Consider the following 27669-nt stretch of genomic DNA (forward strand, 5'->3'; position numbering starts at 1 on the left):
CAAACATATCTACAATATAATATAAATATAAGTGCACAGTTTTAAGTGAGTGAGAGTAAATATAGAGCAGTATAAGATGCAAGAGCAATACAACAGTGCAGGTGATCATTGTGCAAGTAAAGCAGTGCAAGTAAGCAGGAGTCCAAGCTGAGCGTTAATGTAACGCATAGAGTTACAGGTTACAGGTGTCCTGTCAGCAAAAAAAGGGGGGGTGTGGGGGAAAGGGAGAATGTCAGTGTGGTTTCCGGGCTTTGTTAACCAGGCTGGTGGCAGATGGGAAAAAACTGTTCTTGTGGCGTGAGGTTTTGGTCCGGATGGACCGCAGCCTCCTGCCAGAGGGGAGAGTCTCAAAGAGTCTGTGACCGGGGTGGGAGGGATCAGCCAGAATCTTCCCTGCCCGCTTCAGGGTCCTGGAGGTGTACAGTTCCTGGAGCGACAGTAGACTGCAGCCAATCACCTTCTCAGCAGACCGAATGACACGCTGCAGCCTGCCCTTATCCTTGGCTGTAGCAGCGGCGTACCAGATGGTGATGGAGGAGGTGAGGATGGACTCAATGATGGCTGTGTAGAAGTGCACCATCATAGTCTTTGGCAGGTTGAATTTCTTCAGCTGCCGCAGGAAGAACATCCTCTGCTGGGCTTTCTTGATGAGGGAGCTGATGTTTGGCTCCCACTTGAGATCCTGGGAGATGATGGTTCCCAGGAAGCGGAAAGATTCCACAGTGTCAATTGTGGAGTCACAGAGGGTGATGGGGGCAGGTGGGGCTGGGTTCTGCCTGAAGTCCACAACCATCTCCACTGTCTTTAGAGCGTTGAGCTCAAGGTTGTTCTGGCTGCACCAGTCCAACAGATGGTCCACCTCCCATCTGTACGCGGACTCGTCACCATCAGAGATGAGTCCGATCAGGGTGGTGTCGTCCGCAAACTTCAGAAGCTTGACAGACTGGTGACTGGAGGTGCAGCTGTTGGTGTACAGGGAGAAGAGCAGAGGAGAGAGAACACAGCCTTGGGGGGAACCGGTGCTCATCCAGAGTGTTGGGTCTTGAGTCTCTCAACGTTCTCTTCACAATATCCCACAGATTCTCTATGGGGTTCAGGTCAGGAGAGTTGGCAGGCCAATTGAGCACAGTGATACCATGGTCAGTAAACCATTTACCAGTGGTTTTGCACAGTGGCTCTGGATGTTTCTACTCCAGACTCAGTCCACTGCTTCCGCAGGTCCCCCAAGGTCTGGAATCGGCCCTTCTCCACAATCTTCCTCAGGGTCCGTTCACCTCTTCTCGTTGTGCAGCGTTTTCTGCCACACTTTTTCCTTCCCACAGACTTCCCACTGAGGTGCCTTGATACAGCACTCTGGGAACAGCCTATTCGTTCAGAAATTTCTTTCTGTGTCTTACCCTCTTGCTTGAGGGTGTCAATAGTGGCCTTCTGGACAGCAGTCAGGTCGGCAGTCTTACCCATGATTGGGGTTTTGAGTGATGAACCAGGCTGGGAGTTTTAAAGGCCTCAGGAATCTTTTGCAGGTGTTTAGAGTTAACTCGTTGATTCAGATGATTAGGTTCATAGCTCGTTTAGAGACCCTTTTAATGATATGCTAATTTTGTGAGATAGGAATTTTGGGTTTTCATGAGCTGTATGCCAAAATCATCTGTATTAAGACAATAAAAGACCTGAAATATTTCAGTTAGTGTGCAATGAATCTAAAATATATGAATGTTAAATTTTCATCATGACATTATGGAAAATAATGAACTTTATCACAATATGCTAATATTTTGAGAAGGACCTGTAGTGTTTCAATTCACTTAGTAGAGAGTTAACAAAAGTAATTGCAACATCCCATCAGCAGCAGAATATCTGTCTCTTCAGGACCAAGGGCAGGCCTCCAATGACTTGGTAATGATTTCCCTGACTGGAGTGGAATAAAACAGCCTGAGGACTTGGCCTGAGATAAGGACGAGTAATGATCTTTGGCCAGTGAGTGAGACATGCTGCGGCCATTTCCACTTTTGTGGTCTAATTCTACTCTCCAACAAATGCTCTGCATGGAGTCATTGCCCCACTCAAGGATGTGTACTGGAAGTCCAGCCGAGAGAAACTAAGGCTCAGTGTCTGGGATGTGCTGGGAAGTTTCTTCGGGAAGCAAATGCTGTCCTTCACCATGGCATTTAGAAAGGCCAGTCTTTCATTATGGTAAGGGGATGAACAGAGAGGGGGTGCTTCCTGGCCCTGTCTGCAGGACTACAACAGATGGCCAACTGGACAGCCACAATGGGGCCTTCTGGTGCCATCCTCATGCTACATATGCTTCACCCTCCGGCTATGACTTCCTGGAGGTTGAAAATTCTCACAATATTTCACAGCCATCACCATGACTACACAGCCCTTATTGGATGAACAGAATTCAGCATGGATAAACACAAACACACACCAGCATTAAGACCCTCTTCAAACAGTAAATCCCCATATGTGAAGCAGTCCAGAGAAGTTTTTGGTTATTTGTTTAAAAACTTAACACAATCACTGCAGTAATTTCCTCTTAATATTCCTTCACTTTTTGATTTCTCAAATCAGGATGCTGGCTTGTTAGAACCAGATGATAAGATTCATCTCAGTCAACTTCCACAAAAGCACACTCTTGAGCTACATTATTTAATTCGATTCATGTGATAATCAGAGGAATTTCCAAACACAATGCTTAGCAGTCATCTGGATAAGCTTAGTGTAAGAGTTGGCCTGCTTTGTTCATATGATAGGCTCTTTCTAATCTGTGAAACACTTTCAGGGCAAACACAAGTGATTTTATTGTTATCAAAAGGGTTCAGCAGAGTGTGGTCAATGAACTAGCCAGGCAAGAGGGTGGATTAACAAGCAGAAAGTGCTCTGAAGAAATAAAACCAGGATTACAAAATCATTGTTCGAACCAGATGCACCCATGGACAATGGGTGCAAGTTTGATCAACATTTAGTTTTTTTAAATAAAGTTGATGTCATATAACTATAATATATGAAAAAGACTCATTGCAAGTCTTTGCAAGACTTGATTCCATCTGTAATGCTTTTTACTTGTAAGCAAAGGAAAAGTTTAGTGCTTTCGGTCAGCTGCCTGGCAGTGCTCAGCAACATCTGGAGCAAAGACAGGAAAACGCTGGTCATTACGAGTGAAAATGTACTGGCATTTTCACAGAAAGAAAATGATTTACGCTTAAAATGAAGCTATTAGATACAAAAATAATTTTCTACACAAAAAAAACTAACTAAAATGTGTGGTTAATAAGAAAATGTTTGTTAATCAACTGTACAGATCCTAAATCCCTCTTGATATTTTGAAGACATCTCTATTATTTTATTGCTTATTTTAAAACAAATTATCTGGTCTTTCTAAAACAACAATATGGTTTAAAGTTTTTTTTTTATAGTCAGACACAATTATCGAAATTTTTAAAATAGATATTTTAAGCTAGGCAGGGTACAGTAGTGTGATGTCATTTAAGCCTATAAAGCATAAAATGGAAGAGAATGAACTGAGAATTTGCTTTACATTGGTCTAAAAATTAGGAAATAAAAAAGATGTTGGGAAAAATTAAGCCTCCATGTTTTTAAAGTATCCTGGCAAGACTTACATTGATTCATTCCTGTTCTGATATATGTGAAGAGTGCCTGTGTCTCTGTATTAAGATCAGTGGTTTGAGATTCACAATGTTCTGTGGCGTCAGGTGGTTTTTGTATAACACTAATCCTTGGTGTTGCCAAGGATTAGTGGTATCAACACCAGGGGTCATGTTAAGCGAATATTTTGCGTTCTGGACAGTTTTTTTTTTTAACTGTGACGGAGAAATCTAAAGGCCATAAGTCATTTTGATAGATTGCAAGCCGCACTCCTGACCACTTGGTGGCGAGTTAACGTATTAATTCTCTGTTTTCACATTTGATGCATGACCTCGTTGGCTTTCAAATGTCACAGCAGCTGAGTGTTTTGTCAAAAAGCCCAATAACGACAATGGTGTTGATAAAAATGTGTAAAAAGAGGGACTGATGCAGTGGAAGATATAGAATAAACAAGTAATCAGCCCGCTGCAACTACGGAGCGAGTTCAGATGCAGCAGTTCTCCTGGCTGAGGAGGGAGGATGAAAAAATGTCTTGCAACGTGTAGAAAAGCCAATATAAAAAACGGATTTGTCCAAGAATGAACAAACATGCAGAAATTGTCATAATGATAATTAAACTCTGAACATGGGCAACAATCACGGAGGCAGAGCAGCAGTTTAACTGATTTATTAAGCATAACAAGGTTGAGACAGAACCCGGACTGGAATTGCCAGAGGGATCTGGGTAAGTACTGAGGATGAGAGGAGAGAAGTTATTCTTACTGTAGTTATTGTATAGGTAGTTGTGCAGGACAGAAGTGAGGTCTGCTTGCTGTCTGTGGTGGATGATGGCTTGCTGGAGGAAGTAAGTTTTCCCACGGAGGCTGGGTTTGGCAGGAGGAATGGCACGGAGGTTCTCAGTACTGACCTAAGTGGTGTTGGAGGGTGGACAGGAAGGTGAGCAATAGTTTGGTGTTTCCAGGAGATGTTGTCTGAGTCGCGGAGCTGGAGACAGGAGAGGAAGGGAGACTCAAGGCCAGAGAGGCATGGAGTAGTTCTAAGGAGCTCGCCTGAGCAAAATACAGAGAACAGGAGCATGGAATCCAAAACACGGTCACCAGAGGAATCCAGATTTGTAAAGGTAGGTCAGGGACTTGAGTAAGCACCGGCTCATGAACACAGGAGAACTGCAGACCACTGTCAGGATACCAGGCTGGCAGAGATAACGTTCTGACATCTCCTGGTTCCTGCTTCTTAAGAAGCTCTCTTGATTGGAGTGAGTAACACCTGTGGAGCTGCACCTGCCAGTCACACCCTGTAGGGGGAGAGAGACAGCACCTGCACAAACACCTGCACACAACCTCTGTGGGTCTGACGGACATAAAAAGAATGAAAATAAAGGCTATTGAATGTTTAATTATTATCACTTTAAAAATAAGGTGACAGGTTAAAATAAACTGTGACATGATTTTTTTTTTACCCTGTCAGTCAAAATGACAGACAACAAAAAGTCTAGCCCTACCTCTGTTCAACCTCTGAAGCACTTTGCTGCCACTCTGCCAGATTGAATTATGACCAATTATGCATATTTTCACAAATTTTCATACTGCAAAAAACAAAATTTATATTTATTGCATATGCCATATTAATTTTAACAATCTCAACTTTATTTGGAATCTGTTTCTCTGCAGAATTAGGTTATTTGTTTAAGAAACAATTGCATTGACACAAATATTTTTTATATAATTGTAATTAAACTGAGGCAGTAAGGGCCACCTGGGAATTGAATTTCAGCACTCTGAGTGCCTCAAGGAAGTCAGACTATTATTAGCCAAATGAATTGGAAGGTAAATCATTCTTTCAGTTCAAGTATTCTGCATGCAGAGGAGAGTAAGGAGTCTAGACAGTGTAGTGTGATATGAAATAATGTTAAAATTTGGTCATTGCTGCAGTAGTGTTTGAGTGACAGTTGCATTGATTATGTAGCAGATAATCACACCTGCTGCAGTGCTACAGAGCTGTGGTGCTTTTATGGCAGAATTTTTGACATGTCCAAAACATCCATGGCAGCCTAGCTTAGCTTGTGATCTAGTTTTGTATGCTACAGTGTTAAAGATGTAGGAAGGCAATGTGGGAGCATTATTTAGCAATGGCATACAGCACTGACACAAAAGAGAGATGTGCAAAAGTGAGACAGGGGGTTGTGTAAAACCTGACCACCACACTAAAGATCTACTGGGTATTAAAATATTTTACAACAGATCAGCACAGAAATCAGCAATGATGCTCAATATGACCACTAGTAACCACAGGAGGTTTCTGGAACAAAGAAAAATGGTAGAAAGTTAAACTTGTAAATCTTCTATCTTTATAGTTTGGTCAGACACATGACTAATGAAGAAACAACACAAACACAGCTGCTCATTATATGCATTCTGTTGTTCTATCAGTCCATTCTCAGGGGAAAGTAAACCATGGCATCTCTATGCCCTTGTCAATACTTTGTGGAACAAACAAAGTTGTGAAGCAGAACTAGGAACTAATTTCATTAGTGGCTGCCATTTGTGACTGATTACAAAGTGTTCTCAGTGGCGGGCAAGGAGGTCTAAAGTTTTAAGAGGTTAATAACCAGTAACAATCAATTACTTATCCAATTTGAAATGATCAATGGGGTTTCCAAACAGCTAGACAGGAAGATGAGTGGAGGAATAAAATAAAACCTCAAATATGCAGAGCAATGACCTACAACTTGGCTGTACACATGCAAAAACAAAAAAGACTGTTAAAAGGTGTTATCTGTGAAGCCACTGTATCACAATGCACATCATGGTGATAATCTGCAAAAGTATTCATGCCCCTTAAACTATTTCCTTATAAAGGCAGACTGTGGAAGAACCACAGTGCTGGTATTATTGGACCTTAGTGCAGCATTCGACACAGTTGATCACTCCATTTTATTAAAGTGCCTTGAAAACTGGGTCGGCCTTTCTGGTACAGCACTCCATTGGTTTAAATCCTACTTGAAGGACAAGGAATTTTTTGTGTCAGTAGGTAACTTTACATCAGAGACCACAAAAATCACATGTGGCGTTCCCCAAGGGTCCATCTTGGGGTCCCTCCTATTCAATATCTACATGCTCCCCCTAACTCAGATTATAATAAACAACAGCATAAGTTATCATAACTCTGCAGACAACACACAGCTATACACTACGATGTCACCAGGTGACCATGAACCCATTCAAGCGCTGGGTAAATGCTTGGAAGAAATCAATGCATGGATGGGCCAAAATTTTCTTCAGCTGAATCAAAACAAAACTGAAGTAATAATCTTTGGACACAAGGAAGAGCGTTTAAAAGTTAGCACATAGCTTCAGTTAATACAGCTAGAAACCACCAATTAAGTTCGAAATCTGGGTGTAGTGATGGACTCAGACCTAAACCTTCAGAGGCGCATAAAGACTGTAATAAGGTCAGCCTTCTATCACCTAAAGCACCTCTCCAGGATTAAAGGACTAATGTCTCAGCAGGACCTTGAAAAACTAATTAATGCGTTCATCTTTAGTAGAATTGATTACTGCAATTGTGTCTTCAGAGGTCTGCCTAAAAAGTTGATCAGACAGCTGCAGTTGATCCAGAATGCTGGTGCCCACGACCTCACTAAAACTAAGAAAGTGGAGCACATCACCCCAGTTCTAAAGTCCCTACACTGGCTCCCTCTAGCTCAGAGAATAGACTTTAAAATACTTCTGTTAGTCTATAAATCACTGAATGGCTTAGCACCAAAATACATTACAGACTTGTTGTCAGTGTATCAACCACCCAAACCTCCCAGGTCTTCTGGCTCAAATCTACTCTGCATAACCAGAACCAGAACCAAACATGGAGAAGCAGCTTTTAGTTCTTATGCTCCACAAATCAGGAAAAAACTCCCAGAAAACTGTAAAATCGCTGAAACCCTAAGTTTCTTCAAATCAAGATAAAAAACTTATTTGTTTAGAGTGGCCTTTGAATGTGTCATCTAAACATTATTAGTTCAGTTTTCAGTCCAACTTTCCTTTCATTTTCTTATCCATCATTCTATTCTCTTTATTTTTTTTATTACCTCTGTTGTTTGATTTTCTCTATCATTATAATGCTTTTCCTTATGTACAGCGCCTTGAATGTTTGTGGCTGAAAAGCAGTATATAAATAAACTTGACTTGACTACTATGAAGCAAACAAGTAGTTTAACTGCCACTACATGGTCATTGTTAATTAACAAAAGACACTGGAACCATTCCATCTAAAAATTAACTTCCAAACACCAAGTTAAGGACCCAATCACTATTAACTTTGACAATCTCGGCATGTGTTATCAACACTTTGGATGTCCTGTATTATTGAGACTGACAAATGTACATATTTAGCATGTAGAAGAAAAAGATACATGGTGTGTGTATGTTTTTAAATGGCTTTTGAAAGAGACCATGGAGTCCACCGATCTCAAGTCCAAACAAAGAGTTCCAGAGTCAATAAACAAAAGGCTTTTTCTACTTTTGTTTTCAACTTAGAATGGGGCATCCTCTGCACGCCCTGATGACTGGAGCCCAGGAACCTGCAAGGGTCATATGGATAAGGAGGTTGAATGAAATACCCCGGTGTCTATCTGAGGAGCTCTCTGAGTCAGTAAAAGAATCTTAAATTGCACCCTGAAATAGACCAGAAGCCAGTTTGATGGCATCAAGATTGGAGTCACGTGTGAAAGCTTGGATGATTTTGACAGAAGTCTGAGAGCAGCATTCTGCACAACTTACAACCATTTTAAGTGAAGTGAAGTCAAGTTTATTTATATAGCGCTTTTCAGCAACAAGGCACTCAAAGCGCTGTACACAAGGAAAAACATTACAGTGATACAGAAAATCAAACACAAAAACACATCAAATGACACTAATAATCCTTGGGAGTAATAATAATTAATAATCCTTTCGGGTTTACTGGTAGAAATTGGTTCCAAGCCACTCTTAATAATAAAGCATGCAAGCAAATATGCTAAAATCATTCCACTGAATTCTAACTAGGGAAGCTGAGTCACTGGTACAAAACAGCTTTAATCCACATTTTCAGGTGCTAATAATATATTGCTGTTACTGGTAGTGAAGTTGAACTAAGTAATAACAGTCCATTGTAGTCTAACTAAGAAAGTTGGGTCATTGGTGTATAAGCAGCTATAGTCCAAATTTTCTATTACTAATAATGTTTGGTTGTCGCCTGTAATCCTTCTGATAAAACAAAAAATCTATGAAAAAGTAATGAAATCACACAATTAGGTGCAGGGCTAAGCAACACACAAGAAGAAACAATTTTGCAAGAGTGCGATGGAATCCTGGGGGTGCGAATATATAACTGAGTGTGTGTGTGCAAGAATTAGACTGTCAACACAGATAGAGCGCCATTGTCCTTGAGGAGAGAGATGGAAGCTTTCTCAATCGGCCGCAAAGTCTTCTCTGGGTCACAGCTGTTCGGGGGTACTGGGAAAGAGCCCCATGTTTACATAACATCCAGGAGATATTTTGTCGATAGCCACTTAGCAGAAGCTGCCAAAGCTACGTTGGGGCACCAGATTTAGAAAACAATACGTGTTGTGGTTCAAGCAGTTGTGTGGATTTCCAACCACTTTAACAGTTTTTACTGTTATCTCTCAATTGTGAATCCAAATATCCAAATTTCTGGGACTTTCCGCAGTTCTAGAGCAAAAAACCTTCTCCATGATTAAATCCTTTCACCTCTGAGTCCAAAAGCCGCTTCCAGGCTACGATTCTGTTCAAGAACCGTATCCAGCCTGCGGCTTAGCTCTCTTAACAATTCAGTCTGAGCATTGATCCCTCTGCAGATTCCATCCAGCATTGCAGGCAGCTTTGGGATGCTTTGAACAGCCGCCCACGTTTTGCTACTCACTCGATAAGTCAGGTAACCGCTGGCTCCAAAAAGGAGAAATCCTATTATCAAAAATCCAAATATATAAACTCCAGTTTTTTAGGGAGGAAGACATGTGAATAGTGTACTGCAATAATATAAATGCGATTTAACAAAATGATTCAGGACGTTCAGGATGTAAAACAATTCTCAGATGATAAAAACAGGAACAAACCAGAGACTTGACCTGTGCATTCAAAGTAAAACTGGAGTCAAAGGTTCTGTGAAGCTTCCTAATGGAGCATTTTGCTAAAGTATCAAGAGGTCAAAGAGTCTGTTTTATCCTTAAAAATGGGGCAGAAAACATACGTAAACTGTACATTTCAAATCTTTTTCGTAAAAACTTTTGAAACCCACATATGTTATTTATTTTTCTTGCAATGATACACTACTTTGTGTTGGTCTATGAGGTAAAATCCCAATAAAAAAGCCTTCTGAATATTTTTGCAACTTATTGTACATAAACTGCCAGACCGGTCATCCAAACAAATTAGGCCAATAAATTTCCACGGATGTGCAAGGCACCAACGAGTTATGAGGATCCTTGCATAGCCAGTGGTACACTGGGTAATTCATGTTTGGATCGAAAGGGCAGATTAATATATGAAATCTTACCGCAACAAACAGTAAACAGTATTGCCAAGTCAAGCATAACTCTAAAGTACACTCTGATACTTTAACAGATCACGCTACACCCCTGGTTATGTTTCGTCTCAGACAGTGCACAAACAAGGAGAACAGTACAGTTCATTTGCAGAGATCCATTAACAGCTGGTGTATGTTGCTTTCACCTCTGACTGAACAACACAGAAGCAGAAAAGGATGTACCTATTTAAGGAGAATCTCGCTTTCACACACACTGAAAACAATTAATTTCTTCACAAAGAATATTCAGGAAAAAAAAAACTAGGAAAAACTGAACATTCAACTTGGGCAACAGAATACAATAACATTTCATATATTTTATATATTTCATATATTTACTTTAGAAGTTAGCTGAAGAGACAGCTAGAGAGTAAAGTAGAATAAGGCTGCTGGTCCATATGGTGTCTGCTTCAAAATAACCTCTGTCATATGGACAAAGGCAGCAGCTCTGTGAGGATCATGTTCTTTGATTTTTCCAGTGCATTTAACACAATTTAACCTGATTTGCTTTGTCAGAAACTCCAGAAGACTCAGGTGGAGGCCTCAACAATCTCCTAAACAGACCATGGTCTATGAGACATAGGGGTGTGTGTCTAACCAGGTTGTCAGCAGAACAGGAGCACCACAGGGGACTGTACTCTCAATCCTTCCTCTTCACTCTGTACACCTCAAATGTCCAGTACAAGACAGACTCCTGTCATCAGCAGAAATACTTTATTAGAAATGGACAAGAAGCTGAGTACAGATAGCTTTTGAACCGCTTTAGGGCATGGTGTGGAAACATTCTCCTTATCCTGAATGTGATCAAAACAAAGGAGATGATTGTAAATTTTAGGAGAAATGAAACTAGATCAGACACTATTTCCATCATGGGAAAAGAGGTGGAGGTGGAGGAGGAGTATATTCACTTTTGAACTAAATTAAATCATGTCCACTCAGAGGAAACATGTTGATAAAATTTTATTATTTTAAACCTAAATCTGTCAGAAGATGGATGGATGGATGGATGGATGGATGGATGGATGGATGGATGCTTCTACATTTCTAGAATCAGTAACGGTGAATTAGCTGGATTAAGTCATAGCCAGTTTATAGTAACTTCTCAAAATCCCAGGTCTAACACATTTCTTGTGTATTAATTTTTTTTTTCTATTTTATATTGGATCAAATTACTGATTATTTTCTCAATTCACTGGCTGTTTAATTTGTTTCATATAATATTTACTGGAAAAAGCAACATCAGCACTGATTTTCTGATGTTTTGAAGCCCTCTTCATCTTATTGGTTGTTCTGAGGAACAAGTACACCTTTTAAAAACATTTTGGAGATGCAGAAATGATTCATTATTACTCTGTGATTTAAAATTATATTTGGGTAAATGACTTTTTAAAGGCTGGTCTGGACTTTAACTGTAGTCATGTTTCTCTTTGCACCAGTGCTAAGTAGAAACAGAAGCACAATATTTGACACAAATCCCTAGTAAAAGTCCCAGTCCATGTAGAGGTCAGTCCTAAGTTAAAGTAACCCTTTACGAAAGTACACAGTAGATGATCACACTATCATTTCAATCCCTACTGAATATTGGTGTAACCAAAGGTGTTTAACAAATAGTAAGGAATAATGCATTTTATTAAAAAAATATGCATATTTTCATGTATATTTTCCTGAGAGCTTTAGATTTGGTTTTAGAGTCATTACTCCTAAAATGGCAAGCAAATCTAATTATTTGCATAGTGTGACCATTTGCCAAAGGATGATACAAAGAAAAAACTTCTGCATATAACAACAGATAGCAGGTCTGAATGGGAGCCATATGTAAATGTGTGGGTGTGTCTCTGAGCTTCCCCATCAACATCTTAACAGGGAGTCAGAAATATTCAATTCTGATACAAATGAAACAAACATCAGTTAATATCATATATGAAGCATCAAAGCAGTATTACTACCTACAATACTAGCTATGTTACTAGATGTACAGCATCTAGCAACAGGTGCATTACGAATAATTATGGTATGTTTTAAAGAGGACCTATTATGCAAAATTCACTTTTTGATTGTTTTTATACTTTCATTTGGGTCTCTAATGCTTCTACAAAACAGTCTAAACGCAAAAAAACACAACAAAAAAGCCCTTGTTTGGCTATAAATGAATGTTTTACTTTTTTAGGAAACACGCGCTCTCAAAAGCTGTGTAATAGTGAAAAATTCGGTCCCTACTGTTAGTGGCAAATCTACAGATGACAGAAATGTAAAATCTTACTGTTGTGTCTTATAAGTTTCGGTTTCGTTTTCACAAGTACGAAGTGCTGGTTAGGGGCATGGCCAGATGCAGTTAATTTGCATTTAAAGTGACTCTTTTAGTAAGGGTGTATTCACACCAGGAAAGTCATTTGGTCCGCTTGTTTGGTCCAGACCAAAAGCAAACTTTATTTTTTTCATTTTGTGCAGTTTGTTTTCACATTGTACTTTTTGCAAGTGAACTATTGCTTGTAAACAAAGCCATGCAGGTGACGATCATTGTTCCCATAGGACAGAAATGACAGGGGCGAGACAGAGCACAGACCCGGAAATTGAGGAAAACACCTGTAGACGTGCTGCGTGCAGCACCTCTGTTCTGCATATTTGTGCCGTTATTACAGCTTTAATATTATTGTGAGTGAAGAGCAGCTCATTCAACACAGACTTTGAGACGTTCCATTTATAATTTAGGAACCCCGTCGGAGAATGCGTGCTAAACGCCGACGTTCTCTACGTGCCTTGTCCCACAACAAGCCAGTAGCGATGCCAGGCAACACACAGTTTATCAGGTATGATTACCTTCCAACACACCTTTGCTAGTCGCTACGGTGGCTTTTTATGTCCAAAGAGACGTACGTTTTTCGTAGTTGGTTCGGATCGGGGCCGGTTTGTATTCAGACCATAAGTGAACCGCACCAGAGTCTGTTTGGAAGCGGACCGAGACCACCTCAAAAAGTGGGTCTCTGTCCTGTTGTGTGGTCCGGACCAGGGTTCGCTTGAGTGTATTCACACCTGCACAAAAGGTCCGAACCAAGGAGGGAAACGAACTCTGGTCCGTTTAAAGTGGACTAAAAGTGTCAAGTGTGAATACACCTTTAGAATGAGCACTAAAACAGCTCATTCTAAAAGGAGCTAAAAAAAAAGGGAAACTGAGGAGGCAAAATCTCATTATCTGAAAATGATTTTGTGCAAAAAATTTAATTAACATGCTTTCTATAGCCCATAGACCTATCCCAAATGTTTAAAAGGAAGTATAATAGGTCATCTTTAAAAAAGTGAGTAAAGCTCTACATTTGCAGATGCACTAGGAACTCAACACATTCTACTCCAAACCAAACATGAAGAAATTCAAAGCACAATGGAAAAAAGTTACACAGATGCACTGAGGATATTTTTGCCACATCTATCCACACATGGAGGCTGTGAAAGTTCATTTTTAGTATGCCAAAATAAATGACTAAACCTTCCAACCTTTCCCAACCTCCATAGACATTGAAAACGATGTGAAGTGTAGCTTCCAAATGGATTCTAATTGTCTTTTTATTACAGTTTTGCTTCTCATTTGACGTTCTCCGAAGACTTCCCCCCAACATAATTTTGGGCCAGGGGGAAAGGGGGCACCACATCATGATCTCATTTAGGGCACCACAATAGCTACAGCCAGTTGGGCTGTAGCTATTGTGCTTCCACTTACTGTATGGAAAACAGAAAGATCCAGTAACAAGTGTTAAGGAGCCCAAATAAAAGAGAAGTTGTGTTCACAACTGTCTGTCAGTTCAAGGCTAAAAGCAGAAATGATGCAGCAAGCTACAAGCTGGCAAAACCAAAATCACAGACATCTCCATTTAGAAGCAAACAATGAGCTTTGTGGTTAATGTACAGGAGCACATCACAGTCTTATGTCCTGCAGAAAACTAAAAAGCAAGACACATAGCCAAAAGATGGACTTTTGAAAAGAAGTGTCAAATCTGTCTTGTTTAGGGGCCTGAAGATGAATAAAGATGTGGTCAAAGTCAATTATTCTAGACATTATAAAGATTAAACAAATTTTGTGAATACTCATACTCGTCGTCTTCCGCTTTATCCGGGACCGAGTCGCGGGGGCAGCAGATTCAGCAGAGACGCTCAGACGTCCCTCTCCCCAGACACCTCCTCCAGCTCGTCAGGGGGGAGCCCAAGGCGTTCCGAGGCCAGCCGAGAGACATAGTTCCTCCAGTGTGTCCTGGGTCGCCTGGGCCTCCTCCCGGTGGGACGTGCCTGGAACACCTCCCGAGGAATGCGTCCAGGAGGCATCCGGTATAGATGCCCGAGCCACCTCAACTGGCTCCTCTCAATGTGGAGGAGCAGCGGCTCTACACCGAGGCCCTCCCGGATGGCTGGGCTCCTCACCCTATCTCTAAGGGAGTACCCGGATCTCGTTCTTTCGGTCATGACCCAAAGTTCATGGCCATAGGGGTAGGAACGTAGACCGACCGGTAAATCGAGAGCTTCGCTTTTCGGCTCAGCTCTCTCTTCACCACAACGGACCGGCACAGCGCCCCCATTACTGTGGCAGCCGCACCGATCCGTCTGTTGATCTCCCGCTCCATTCTTCCCTCACTCGTGAACAAGACCCCGAGATACTTATCCTCTGGTCCCCAAACCAGACCCCCTCCGGCCCTTGGCTGCGCCTAGAAATCCTGTCCATAAAAGTTATGAACAGGACCGGTGACAAAGGGCAGCCCTGCCGGAGTCCAACATGCACCGGGAACAGGTCCGACTTAGTGCGGGCAATGCGAACCAAACTCCTGCTCCGCTTGTACAGAGACCGGATGGCCCCTAGTAAAGGGCCCCCGGCGCTGGACGGTTTGGCAGAATCGCTTCGGGACCAACCGGTAGTCCTCCTCCATGGCCTCACCGAACTCCTCCCTGGTCCGGGGTTTTTGCCTCTGCCACCGCCCGGGCCGCGGCACGCTTGGTCCCACGGTACCCGTCAGCCGCCTCAGGAGTCCCACAAGCCAACCACAGCCGATAGGACTCCTTCTTCAGCTTGACAGCGTCCCTTAGTGCCGGTGTCCAACACCGGGTTCAGGGATTGCCGCCGCGACAGGCACCACAAACCTTACGGCCCTGCGGGCGGCAGCATAGACAATAGATGCGGAGAACATGGTCCACTCGGACTCTATGTCTCCAACATCCCTCGGAATCTGGTCAAAGCTCTCCCGGAGGTGAGAGTTGAATACATCCCTGGCCAAGGGGTCCGCCAGATGTTCTCAGCAGACCCTCACTATGCGCTTGGGCCTGCCAAGTCTGTCCGGCTTTCTCCTCCCCCAGCGGATCCAACTCACCACCAGGTGGTGATCAGTGGACAGCTCAGCCCCTCTCTTCACCCGAGTGTCCAAAACATGTGGCCAAAGGTCTGATGACACGACAACAAAGTCGATCATTGACCTCCTGCCTAGGGTATCCAATTCGTCTTGGGAATGACATATACAAGTCCTGCACAGTGGTCAGGGGGATTTTAAGCCATTCTTCTTGCAGGATAATGGCCAGGTCACTACGTGATACTGGTGGAGGAAAACGTTTCCTGACTCGCTCCTCAAAAACACCCCAAAGTGGCTGAATAATATTTAGATCTGGTGACTGTGCAAACCATGGGAGATGTTCGACTTCACTTTCATGTTCATCAAACAAATCTTTCACCAGTCTTGCTGTGTGTATTGGTGCATTGTCACCCTGATACACGGCACTGCCTTCAGGATACAATGTTTGAACCATCGGATGCACATGGTCCTCAAGAATGGTTCGGTAGTCCTTGGCAGTGACGTGCCAATCTAGCACAAGTATTGGGCCTAGGGAATGCCATGATATGGCAGCCCAAACCATCACTGATCCACCCCCATGCTTCACTCTGGGCATGCAACAGTCTGGGTGGTACGCTTCTTTGGGGCTTCTCCACACCGTAACTCTCCCGGATGTTGGGAAAACAGTAAAGGTGGACTCATCAGAGAACAATAAATGTTTCACATTGTCCAAAGCCCAAGATTTGCGCTCCTTGCACCATTGAAACCGACTTTTGGCATTGGCATGAGTGACAAAAGGTTTGGCTATAGCAGCCGTGTATATTGACCCTGTGGAGCTCCCGACGGACAGTTGTGGTGGAAACAGGAGAGTTGAGGTGCATATTTGATTGTGCCGTGATTTGGGCAGCTGTGGTTTTAGGTTTTTTGGATACAATCCGGGTTAGCACCCGAACATTCCTTTCAGACAACTTCCTCTTGCGTCCACAGTTAATCCTGTTGGATGTGGTTCATCCTTCTTGGTGGTATACTGACATTACCCTGGATACCGTGGCTCTTGATACATCACAAAGACTTGCTGTCTTAGTCACAGATGCGCCAGCAAGACATGCACCAACAATTTGTCCTCTTTTGAACTCTGGTATGTCACCCATAATGTTATGTGCATTTCAATATCTTGAGCAAAACTGTGCTCTTACCCTGCTAATTGAACCTTCACACACTGCTCTTACTGGTGCAATGTGCAATCAATGAAGACTGGCTACCAGGCTGGTCCAATTTAGCCATGAAACCTCCTACACTAAAATGACAGGTGTTTCAGTTTCATTGTCCAACCCTTGTATATACAGTACAGACCAAACGTTTGGACACACCTTCTCAGTCAAAGAGTTTTCTTTATTTTCATCACTATGAATATTGTAGCTTAAAACTGAAGGCATCAAAACTATGAATTAACACATGTGGAAATTTATACTGAACAAAAAAGTGTGAAACAACTGAAAATATGTCTTATATTTTAGGTTCTTCAAAGTAGCCACCTTTTTCTTTGATTACTGCTCCGCACACTCTTGGCATTCTGTTGATGAGCTTCAAGAGGTAGTCACCTGAAAGGGTTTTCACTTCACAGGTGTGCCCTGTCAGGTTTAATAAGTGGGTTTTTCAAGCCTTATAAATGGGGTTGGGACCATCAGTTATGTTGTGCAGAAGGTGGATACAGTACACAGCTGATAGTCCTACTGAATAGACTGTTAGAATTTGTATTATGGCAAGCAAAAAGCAGCTAAGTAAAGAAGAACGGGTGGCCATCATTACTTTAAGAAATGAAGGTCAGTCAGTCCGAACAATTGGGAAAACTTTGAAAGTGTCCACAAGTGCAGTCACCAAAACCATCAAGTGCTACAAAGAAACTGGCTCACATGAGGACCGTCCCAGGAAAGGAAGACCAAGAGTCACCTCTGCTGCGGACGATAAGTTCATCCGAGTCACCAGCCTAAGAAATCGCAGGTTAACAGCAGCTCAGATTAGAGAACAGGTCAATGCCACACAGAGTTCTAGCAGCAGACACATCTCTAGAACAACTGTTAAGAGGAGACTGTGTGAATCAGTCCTTCATGGTAAAATAGCTGCTAGGAAACCACTGCTGAGGACAGGCAACAAGCAGAAGAGACTTGTTTGGGCTAAAGAACACAAGGAATGGACATTAGACCAGTGGAAATCTGTGCTTTGGTCTGATGAGTCCAAGTTTGAGATCTTTGTTTCCAACCACCGTCTTTGTGCGGCGCAGAAGAGGTGAACGGATGGACACTACATGCCTGGTTCCCACCGTGAAGCATGGAGGATGAGGTGTGATGGTGTGGGGGTGCTTTGCTGGTGACACTGTTTGGGATTTATTCAAAATTGAAGGCATACTGAACCAGCATGGCTACCACAGCATCTTGCAGCGAATGCAACATCTGCTTTGCGTTTAGTTGGACCGTCATTTATTTTCAACAGGACAATGACCCCAAACACACCTCCAGGCTGTGTAAGGGCTATTTGACCAAGAAGGAGAGTGATGGGGTGCTGCGCCAGATGACCTGGCCTCCACAGTCACCGGACCTGAACCCAATCGAGATGGTTTGGGTTGAGCTGGACCGCAGAGTGAAGGCAAAAGGGCCAACAAGTGCTAAGCAGTATATAATTCTACTTGTGTTAATTCATAGTCTTGATGCCTTCAATTCAATTAAATTCAATTCAATTCAAAGATACTTTATTGATCCCCGAGGGGAAATTAGAATTCCAGTACAACCCATCCAAAAATACATCATGACACAAGACAAGGGGGGACGGGTCACCGAGGCTTTGCTGCCCACTCACAGGCGCTGCCCTTGTTAGATGAGAAAAAAGGCCACATTAGGTAAGTAGAGGAAAAAAATCATATTTCACACTTTATCCTTAGCAGGATACAGTTTGAGATTGCAAAAAACCTCAGCACAAAGAAGCAACAAGTTGACAAAACAACATCATGCCGGGAACGGTGAAGGTGGTGTGAGGGGTGCATATGTTTATCTTGAGCATGTGTGTGTGTGCAAGTGATTGTGTGCAAGTAAGTCCATGAAGCACTGTCACAGAGGCCATTGTCCTTGATGGTTCGTTGGAATGTTCATCAACCGGCCACAAAGTTCTGAGCAGGTCCACAGGTGTCCTCAGGGAAGGGAGGGAGCAGATGGAGCAGAGCGTCATGTTTACATAACTTCCAGGAGAAGTTGAAGATAGCCAGCCATCAAGGCCGTGCAGGGGAGCCAGATTCAGAAAAACAATAATTATTTGGGTTAGGCTGACTCTTAATTTTCCGTCAGCCTTGAGAGTCTTGCTGGTGCTTCACAAAGGCAAATCCAAATAGACAAATTCGTGGTCTTTCTGCCAGATCTGAGCGAACAACTTTCTCCAAGATTTATCCCATTTCACCCCTGAGTCCAGGAACCGCAAACTGCCTGCGATCCTAAGGATCACATCCAGTCTGCGATTCAGCTCACGTAACATCTCAGTCTGAGTGTTGATCGCCCTGAAGATCCCATCACACGTGCCAGGCAGCCTTACAATGGCCAGAACAGCTGCTGACACTCCGAATTTCTCGATATGCCAGGTAACCGCTGACTCCAAAAAGCAGAAATCCTGATATCAAACATCCAATTATATACACATCTTCCACATCCTCGACTGACATTATCGACAAACACACAATCCTCCACTTCCAGGAGTCCATTGTGTATCCAGAGAAAAACATCCAGTCCGGACAAGTTGGGATCTCCTTCACCCTGTCTTCTCCTCGAGAAAATTTGATCAATTGCATTGAGAGACCAGCTGACCAAATCCATAACTCAGAATTTGGAAGATATGCAAAAAGAGGCTCCAAAGACAAGACACAGAGCTGAAGCAGGGCAGATAAATTCAGTGTGAAGCCACAATATTCATAGTCATGAAAATACAGAAAACTCTTTGAATGAGAAGGTGTGTCCAAACTTTTGGTCTGAACTGTGTGTGTATATATATATATATATATATATATATATATATATATATATATATATAAATAAAAGCATGACAAGATTTTTACTGCTCCTCATTCTGAAACATAAAAGAAGAGACATTTTATATGTTGATAGGGTTTAAATTACAACCTTTGTAGCCACAAACAGCGGTATTTCATTTCAAGAGTAAGGTCACATTGTGTTTTGGATCACATGTACTTATAACACACTTTATACTTTTATGCAGAGGGTATTAGTAAAGAGTAGAGTGTATATCCCAAAGTATAGCTTTTTACAGCACATGAAGAACATTTGTAGAATAGAAATGAGAGAAATGCAGGAATCCCCTGTACTAAAACAGATAAAAATACACACTTATCTCACTTTATCACACATCCACACATCTCCGGCTAGACTTGTCCATGCAAATACCTTAGCATCACACACAACCTACAGGTACAGCCTTTTAACAGATAGATTTCTACAATTTAAACATCTGTGCTCTATTGTTGTCTACAGAAAATCTCCCTTACAGCCTCCCATCCCCCTCACCCTTGCCTTTTCTCTCCTCCCCTCTCCTCCTCCCTCTGTGCTACGTGAGGCTGCAGCATCCCTCTTTAAGGCAGAAAATGACAGGGTGAAGAGGAGCGAATGCTCCAGCTTTACCTTTCAACGCAGGGAGTGATGTGGGGAATTCAACTGAGACGTTGTTGCTCCTGATTGTCGGCTAATAACATCATATGACCATAAACCAGCTGCTCTTTGTGCTCGGTCATATGACCAGCTTTAGCTCTGGAATAGCGCTCTGGGATTTGTAGTTTGGTAGTGTAGACAAGCCAGTGTTTCAACTAAAGACTCATTTAGAAACCATTTCTCCATTAATAATTATGTAAACACTAGCAGAACCCTTACTGATTTTGTTTTTATCAAGAAGCTACATAAAAGCAGTAGTTCTTTTAATTGGATGAATAAATGGGTGCGATCACCTCTATAAAAGCTGAAATGATGGGAGTTTTAAAATCAGTAGCATTCCATACAGTGGAATGCTGCTGCGACAGTCAGTTGATGAGTTCAAAAATAATAAAGATAACAGACCTGGGACTAAATGTTTTAACAGCTGAACATTGCTTTAATAAAGTTATTATATATTCATTCAAAATATACAGTATATACAGGACAGACAGACAGACAGAGAGAGAGAGAGAGAGAGAGAGAGAGAGAGAGAGAGATAGATAGATAGATAGATAGATAGATAGATAGATAGATAGATAGATAGATAGATAGATAGATAGATAGATAGATAGATAGATAGATAGATAGATAGATAGATAGATAGATAGATAGATAGATAGATAGATAGATAGATAGATAGATAGATAGATAGATAGATAGATAGATAGATAGATAGATAGATAGATAGATAGATAGATAGATAGATAGAGGAAATTAACTCATTAAAAGAGAAAATCCGGACTTTGTCTTTATAAGTTTTATTCAAAGGCATTCAGCGTTTGAAGACCGTGTCACTGAGGTTGGTCAATGAAGCAGAGCCTCGATAAACATTTACACACAGTATTTAAAGAGTATGTGGGTATTACGTCAACTTCAAAGAGTCTGTGCTTTATGGCCCTAGACCCTCCTCGGTTCGGAGGTAACAAAGTTATCATCTACGAGCAGACCATCTGCTCTTCCTGAGACATAACCCTCCAGGATGTGTTTTAACCATTAAACGTCTGATAATGGTTTTACAGACCAACTCCTCTAGGGTAACAAAACAAACAGGTCAGAGGGGAGAGAGGTAATTCAATTCAATTCAAAAATACTTTATTAATCCCAAAGGGAAATTAAATGTTGTTATAGCTCATATTATGAAGGTTTCCTCAAAGAGCCGTTGTAGATGCTGATGGCTGTGGGCAGGAAGGATCTCCTGTAGCGCTCCGTCTTACAGCAGATCTGAAGAAGCCTCTGACTGAAGACACTCTGTTGTTGTAGGACAGTCTCATGAAGAGGATGCTCAGGGTTCTCCATAATATTCTTCATTTTATGAAGAATCCGTCTTTCCACAATGATCTCCAGAGGTTCCAGAGGAGTCCCCAGAACAGAGCCAGCCTTTTTTATCAGCTTGTTGAGCTTTTTTAAGTCCCTGGCTGTGATGCTGCTTCCCCAGCAGATGATGGCAGAAGAGATCACACTTTCCACAAAAGACTTATAGAAGATATGCAGCATCTTGCTGCAAACACCAAAGGACCTAAGCTTCCTCAAGAAGTACAGTCTGCTCTGTCTCTTCTTGTAGATGGCTTCTCAGTTTCATCTCCACTCTAGTCTGTTGTCCAGGTGAACACCAAGGTATTTATACTCCTCCGACACCTCCACTTCTTCTCCCATGATAGAAATAGTTTTTGACTTATTCCTGTTTCTCTTAAAATCTACAATCATCTCCTTTGTTTTAGTCACGTTCAAAATTAGATGATTGTTTCCACACCATGCCACAAAGCAGTCCACCACCTTCCTGTACTCAGCTTCTTGTCCATCTGATCCACCCCACGACTGCAGAATCATCCGAGTATTTCTGCAGATGACAGGAGTCTGTCTTGTACTGGACGTCTGAGGTGTACAGAGTTAAAAGGAATGGTGAGAGTACAGTCCCCTGTGGTGCTGCTGACTACCTGGTTAGACTCACAACCCTTCAGTCTAACAAACTGTGGTCTGTTTGTCAGGTAGTCTTTGATCCAGGAGATTGTTGAGGCCCCCACCTGAGTCTTCTGGAGTTTCTGACAAGGCAGATCAGGTTGGATTGTATTAAATGCACTGGATAAATCAAAGAACATGATCCTCACAGTGCTGCTGGCTTTGTCCAGATGACAGTGGGTTTGTTAAAGCAGGTGTATGGTGGCATCTTCAACTCCAACTCCACAGCGCTACGCAAACTGAAGGGGGTTCTGATGGTGTACTGTTTGTTTACTCAGGTGGGCCAACAGGAGTTTCTCTAGGACCTTCATGATGTAAGATGTCAAGGCAACAGGTCTATAAGTCATTGAGGACTGATGGGTGAGTTTTCTTTGGTACCGGAACAAGACAGGAGGTCTTCCACAACACCGGAACCTTCTTCTGGGCCAGGCTAAGGTTGAAGAGGTGCTGCAGAATCCCACGGAGTTGCTCTGCACAGGCCTTCAGGACTCTAGGGCTGACATGATCTGGACCTGCAGCCTTATTCCGATTCAGTCTCTCCAGTTGCATCTTCACTTGACTTCTTGAGACACACAGGTGGAAGCAAAGGAAGCATCAGCATCTTCTGATATGGTTGAATGCAAACATGTAGAAGCAGAAGGGTCTAGGGCTGAAGTGGAAGATAAATAATTTGAGGTGTTACTGGACAGCTGTGGGTCCTGTGGGTCAAAGGAAGGTGGAATGTCTGTTTGGCTGTGAGCAGGAGAGGAGGATGCGAAGCTTGTTTCTGAACTGAACCTATTGAAGAATGTGTTCAATTCATTGGCTCTGTCCAGACCTCCATCGGTCTGATCATCCTTCTGGTTGAAGCCTGTGATCTTCTTCATCCCTGTCCACACATCTCTGATATAGTTTTGCTGGAGCTTGCTCTCTAGCTTCTTCTTGTACACCTCCTTGCTGTCTCTTATCTTCACTTTAAGTTGCTTCTGTATACTCCTCAATAATTCTCTGTCTCCCTCTCTGAAAGCTCTTTTTTTCTTGTTAAGCAGGTCCTTCAGGTCACTGGTGATCCAAGGTTTGTCATTGGGGAAGCATCTCACGGTTCTGGTGGGGATGATGTTATCCACACAGAAGTTTATATAGTCGGGTACACACTCAGTCATGGCATTGATGTCCTCTCCATGTGGCTGGCAAAGTGCGTCCCAGTCTGTAGACTCAAAGCAACCTTGCAGAGCTTCTTCAGCTTCCTGTGACCATTTTCTCACAGTCCTCTTTATTACAGGTTGCCTCTGAACAAGGGGCTTATATTTCGAGCAGAGAAAAACAAGATTGTGATCTGATTTGCCTAGAGGAGGTCTTGCTGTAGAGATGTATGAGTCCTTGACATTTGCATAAAACAAATCCAATGTTTTGTTTTCTCTGGTAGAGCAGCTGACAAACTGTTGAAACGTTGGAAGTGTGGCAGAGAATGAAGCATGGTTAAAATCACCAGAAATTGCCACAAAAGCATTGGGGTTTTGTGTCTGTAGCTTAGCAACAACTGAGCTGATGGCATCACATGCAGTGTCGGCAACAGCGGAAGGTGGAACGTAAACTGTTGCCAAAATAACACTGGTGAACTCTCTGGGTAAATGATATGGACAAAAACTTACTGCCAACAGTTCAATATCTGGACTGCAGAGATGACACTTCACAGTTACATGTCCTGGATTACACCATCTGTTGTTCACAAGTACTGCCAGTCCACCTTCCCGAACTGTTTCACCCGAAGCAGAGACAGAATGAACATATCAACCACTCACTTTTTGGCTGCTCTTTGATACATTTAGCTGATAAAACAGAGTGTGTCGCTCCTGAATCTACAACAAAATAAATTTCTTTACCTATCACCATCATAGAAAACATAGGCATTCTTTTAAAAGCAGGGTTCTGTGTATGGAGATACATGCCTGGTAAAACTACAGAGGCACCTTCTAAGTGTAATATGGCCTCTGTAAGCAACCTATGTGAATCAGTATCATCATGTAACTGTGTGTGTGTTTGTGAAACCTCACGGTCCTTAAGAGACCCCTCCTCAATGCGAGTGACAGCCAGATCCAGGGTCCCGTCCTCCCCCCGTCAGTTACCACTGTCAGGCCGCTGCAGTTTCTCTGGACATTCCCAACTTTCCACAGTAATGGCAAGCATCGGAGCGGGACCACTGTCCCCTTTCCCGACCTCTGCCTCAGCGTCCCCGGCCTCGTCCTCGAGGAAAAGAACCACGTTGATTTGTACTGCAGTACAGGGTCAAGGCAGCGTTATACAAATCAGTCTCTCTTTTGTCCACTTTTTTCTTCTTCCTGTCGTTGATGACATCATCGCTGTGTAAAGCATGTCTTTTTAGCTCCTCAAAACGCATGTCTCCAACCAACATAAAGAATCTTAGTTTGTGCTGCGATCTCAGGGAGAAGTCCTAACATAATATATCCACAAAGCATCTTTTCCCAAGGGCACAAAACAGTAAAGTCAACAGGGCGTTCCATACCTGAATGTTTATTGAACGCTTCTTCCATCCGGTAAAGAAAATCAGCGACAGTCTCATCAGGACGTTGTTTAACTTACTCTTCTTCCTCTTTTAACTTCTCCTCGTTTTCTTCCACTTTGTAGCCATGTAAACTCATGAAAGCTAACAGGAGAGGAGAGGAAAGGTATTTTCTGGTCCTTTGATGATCCTGGTCACTGCTCATCTGTAGGCTGGTGCATGATCACACCTTCTGCTCTGCTGGGGCCACTGTGCTCAGTGAGGTCCGCCTGCACTGCAGGTGGATGTGTGGGTTGACTCACGTGCTGATGCTGAAGTGGACTGGCGAGTTGTCTTGGCTGACTTGCGGGCAGATTTGCTGGTTGACCCGCTAATGGAGGAGGATGGGAGTCTAGATCGAGGTCTGCCATCTTGAGGGCCCACAACTCCGTCTGTAAAGATGGATATAGACAGGAGGGTGAAGCATCACTAGGTCTATATGGGGGTGGAAACGTGGGGTCATCAACGGCACAATCAGCATTGTCATACCTGTTTCTCATGTTTCCCGGTCAAATCTTTTCCCCCTGCCATCTGTTTCAATTCGGACTTTCTTTCCCTACGCATAGCCTCTGTAATCCATTCATTCCAACACTTCACCCATATTTCTCTCTGATCTAAATCTTGTTTTTTAATCTTTTTTTTTTTTTTTCCCCCAATCACCATCCATTAACTGTTTTATTTTATTCAACTGATTTACACTCAAACTTCCACCTTGTGGAAAACCAAACTTATCCTCCCAAATTAAAGCACATGTAACACAATCATCCCCACCTTTTTCTTTCATTATTTTATCAATCGCAGAGTCTGGAGAAGGAGGCACCCCTGATGCCTTTGAGGTTCCGGAACCCTTTTTTTTTTTTTTTTTCTTTACCGGTTCAGCGGCACATCTGCCGTCTGGCTTTTCTCTTTTATGAGGTGTAGAAAATTGCAAAAAACCACCCGCAAAATGGAGGTGGACTGTGGACAACTTAGTCTCCAGGCTGGCCAGGCGTCCGTGTCCCCTCCTGCGGTTTCCTCTGGAACGTTAGATCCTGTTCGTGACGCCAAAATTGTAGTGGAATTTTCTTATCAAAGTGGGAGAGAAAATTAACTCATTAAAAGAGAAAATCCAGACTTTGTCTTTATAAGTTTTATTCAAAGGCATTCAGCGTTTGAAGACCCTGTCACTGAGGTTGGTCAGTGAAGCAGAGCCTCGATCAACATTTACACACAGTATTTAAAGAGTATGTGGGTGTTACCTCAACTTCAAAGAGTCTGTACTTTATGGCCCTAGACCCTCCTCGGGTCAGAGGTAACAAAGTTATCATCTACGAGCACACCATCTGCTCTTCCTGAGACACAACCCTCCAGGATGTGTTTTAACCATTAAACGTCTGATAATGGTTTTACAGACCAACTCCTCTAGGGTAACAAAACAAACAGGTCAGAGGGGAGAGAGGTAAGGGAAGTTCAGAGCATTAAAAAGAATTTTCCACAACAATAGATAGATAGATAGATAGATAGATAGATAGATAGATAGATAGATAGATAGATAGATAGATAGATAGATAGATAGATAGATAGATAGATAGATAGATAGATAGATAGATAGATAGATAGATAGATAGATAGATAGATCTTTCATTTCTTGTAATTTTGTTGATTATGTCTTATTCGCAACAATAACCCAAAATTCAGTGTCTCAGATATTTGATTATTGTGAAAAATGTAAATACTGGAAAACACTTGGTGTAACATTCTAATTAGTTAATTGACTCAAAACACCTGCAAAGTTTATCTGCACATCTAAAAGGTATCTTTCTCTGGGTCATAGGCTGCACTATAATGGGAAAGACTGCTGACTTGACAGATGTTCAGAAGACCGTCATTGACATTCTCCACGTAGAGGGCAATCCACAAAAGCTCATTGCCAAATAAGCTGGTTGTTTACATAGAGCTGTATCCAAGGATTTTCATAGAAAGTTGTGTGGATGGAAAAAGTATGGCAAGAAAGGCACCATAGCAACAAGGATGACTGCAGCCTTGAGGGGATTGTCAAGCACATTCCATTCAAGAGTTTTGGGAGGTGCTTCACAAGGAGTAGATTTATGTTAGAGAAAGTTCATCAAGAGGCACTCCTGAACCCCATACAGAATATATATATGTATATATATATATATCCAACCCCTGTTGGATATATATATCCAACAGGGGTTGGACAATGAAACTGAAACACCTGTCATTTTAGTGTGGTTTCATGGCTAAATTGGACCAGCCTGGCAGCCAGTCTTCATTGATTGCACATTGCACCAGTAAGAGCAGAGTGTGAAGGTTCAATTAGCAGGGTAAGAGCACAGTTTTGCTAAAAATATTGAAATGCACACAACATTATGGGTGACATACAAGAGTTCAAAAGAGGACAAATTGTTGGTGTATGTCTTGCTGGCGCATCTTTGACCAAGACAGCAAGTCTTTGTGATGTATCAAGAGCCACGGTATCCAGGGTAATGTCAGTATACTATCAAGAAGGACGAACCACATCCAACAGGATTAACTGTGGACGCAAGTGGAAGCTGACTGAAAGGGATGTTCGGGTGCTAACCCGGATTGTATCTAAAAAACATAAAACCACGGCTGCCCAAATCACGGCAGAATTAAATGTGCGCCTCAGCTCTCCTGTTTCCACTCGAACTGTCCATCGGGAGCTCCACAGGGTCAATATACACGGCCGGGCTGCTATAGCCAAACCTTTGGTCACTCATGCCAATGCCAAAGGTCGGTTTCAATGGTGCAAAGATGTCCTCTGGTGCAAATCTTGGGCTGTGGACAATGTGAAACATGTCTTGTTCTCTGATGTGTCCACCTTTACTGTTTTCCCCACATCTGGGAGAGTTACGGTGTGGAGAAGCCCCAAAGAAGCATACCACCCAGACTGTTGCATGCCCAGAGTGAAGCATGGGGGTGGATC

The 27669-nt window shown here is 42.4% G+C and overlaps 1 protein-coding gene across 4 annotated transcripts in view; it reads right to left on the reverse strand.

Moving 5' to 3' along the window:
- The window catches only part of tsnare1 (T-SNARE Domain Containing 1), a 265587-nt gene extending 245320 nt beyond the window's left edge, over positions 1-20267 (reverse strand). For all 4 annotated transcript variants that reach the window (XM_047362034.1, XM_047362037.1, XM_047362035.1 and 1 more), the window contains exon 1: positions 20162-20267. The gene's annotated coding sequence lies outside the window, so the exon portion shown is untranslated. The remainder of the gene's footprint in view (positions 1-20161) is intronic.
- Positions 20268-27669: the final 7402 nt, after the last annotated feature.

Source organism: Girardinichthys multiradiatus, chromosome 3 (genome assembly GCF_021462225.1).
Source record: "Girardinichthys multiradiatus isolate DD_20200921_A chromosome 3, DD_fGirMul_XY1, whole genome shotgun sequence".
NCBI lineage: Eukaryota > Metazoa > Chordata > Actinopteri > Cyprinodontiformes > Goodeidae > Girardinichthys > Girardinichthys multiradiatus.